The sequence below is a fragment of the Macrotis lagotis genome, chromosome 6 (genome assembly GCF_037893015.1).
Source record: "Macrotis lagotis isolate mMagLag1 chromosome 6, bilby.v1.9.chrom.fasta, whole genome shotgun sequence".
Taxonomy (NCBI): domain Eukaryota; kingdom Metazoa; phylum Chordata; class Mammalia; order Peramelemorphia; family Peramelidae; genus Macrotis; species Macrotis lagotis.
In genome coordinates this window covers 151,709,280-151,711,334 of record NC_133663.1, presented here as the reverse complement: position 1 = coordinate 151,711,334, position 2,055 = coordinate 151,709,280, and the positions used below count along the sequence as shown (strand labels likewise).

Here is a 2,055-nt window from a genome sequence, read left to right as displayed (position 1 = left end):
AACATAATCAATGGATGTGAGTTAATGGCACAGATAAACACAGCTCAAAGCCTCTTTAAGTGTGCCAGACAACCCACAGGAATGGGAAATGTAAGATATTTGGGATGCAGACCATGGGTACCAGGAAAGTCACTGTTAATTTATATGTAGTTCATCATATATTTTTCATTCTTTAATCCAGAAGTGTAATAATCAATCATCATTCAAAACTCAAAGCCTGACAAAGATAAAAATAATTCAAAATTCAAAATATTAATAGCTCTCTCTCTCAATATTTTTCTCTCTCTTGCTCTATTTCTCTCTCTCTCTCTCTCTCTCTCTCTCTCTCTCTCTCTCTCTCTCCTCTCTGTCTTCTTTCTCTCTCTCTCTTGCTCTCTCCACTTCCTTCCTTCATTCCTTTCATTTTTTACCCTTCCTTCCCCTTTTTCTCTCTCTCCTATCTTTGTTTCTTTGTTTCTTTTTCTTCTTTATTTTCTTTGATTTGAGAAAATCTTGTTGAGACGAGTTCCATCCCTAATAGAGCAAGGGAGTTCATTTGAAACTTCTAATTAGAGGTAATGAAAGGTTAAGAGATATTTTCATGGCTATGGCTATTCACTTATTTTAATACAGAATTTAAACATAAGTTTTCCTGAAACTAAGATAAGACCTCTATCAACTATGGCACACTAACTTTTTTTGAGGTTTATTTAATATGATTTACTTCCATTCTACACAACAAAAGTACAAACACAACATTAACTAAAAATGCTACAAAGATACAAATCTCATCACAGAAATTTTATTTTCTAGCCAGTGCTTGGTTCCCATTTTTCTCTTCCCCAACCTTAGAACAAATGCTCCAATATTGTTTGTGTTCAATCATGTTTAAGTTACAAAGTGAGAATGGCTGCCTTGATTTATCGGGAAGAATTAGACCTGGAGAGGCTGCGGTGGTGCCGATGGCCTGGGGAGCGGGACCTTTGGCGGACAGGAGATCTGCGTCTAGGAGAACGGGACCTTCTCCTCATACGTGGTGGTGATCAGCGCCACATCGGAGGTGGTGGCAACATCCTTCTGGGTGGGCTAAATCGCCTTTGTGGGGGCTGGGCCAGGGGGCCAGCACTTCAGTGGCTGTTATCTTCTGACCATCAATCTGTCCTCCATCCATGTGCTTTAAGACCTTTTCAGCCTCATCTGGATTTTCAAACTCCACGTATGCATAGCCTTTAGATAGATGAGGATGCATACTTTCCACAGCCATGTAAATCATTTTAATTTTCCCATAAGTGGAAAATATTTCCATAATGCGATCCTTGGTCACATTCCGATTAAGCCTTCCAATGTGTACTTTGGTAGGTTTAGGTGAAGGATTTCTTCTCTTCTGTTCCTTTTCATCCCTTTTTGGTGGTTTTGATTTGGATCAGGAATGCCTTCTATTGACATGCCTTCTTCCAGAGGGACTTGGAGATCCAGAGGAACTGCTGGAGCTGGAACTTTGGGAGGTACTAGAGCTTCCTCACCTGCTTGATGCAGAAGAAGAGCTGGACCCACTGCTAGAGCCAGTACTAGTACTAGATCCAGAACTGGAACTGGAGCGAGACCTGGAGGTACTGCTACCACTGGAGGCTCTGCGCCTTTTTCGAGCCTTGTCTCTACCACGATCTTTTTCACTTGATTCTTTGGTGGTCCCTTTATCTTTAGACCAGTCCTTTGATTTGTCATCAGTTCTATCTTTACGTTTGGTGGGAGAGGGAGCCCCAGTGTTGGACTTTTTATTATTTTCTTTGACTCCTAGCAAGCTCTTCTTTTTCATTCCTGATAAATCCATTCTCCCCTTCTGAGGTGGTTCAAAGCAGTACTGATTAAGTATTCACTTATATGAGCTCTCACTTCTAACTCCTTGATTCTGAGAACCGATCCCTAATCGAATTTATTCCATAGAGCAGCATCTTCCTAAGTCCGCTGCCTCTGGCACCGTTCCTCCTCCCGCACTGTCCGGTGACCAGAGATGATGTCCCACACTAACTTTTAATTCCACAATTCTCATAATATTTAAAGATCATGGAAACAAAT

At 41.1% G+C, this 2,055-nt stretch overlaps 1 pseudogene; it reads right to left on the bottom strand.

Annotated features, from left to right (window-relative positions):
- Positions 1-899: 899 nt before the first annotated feature.
- On the bottom strand, positions 900-1,829 carry LOC141491889 (RNA-binding protein with serine-rich domain 1-like; annotated as a pseudogene).
- Between the last annotated feature and the right edge of the window lie 226 nt (positions 1,830-2,055).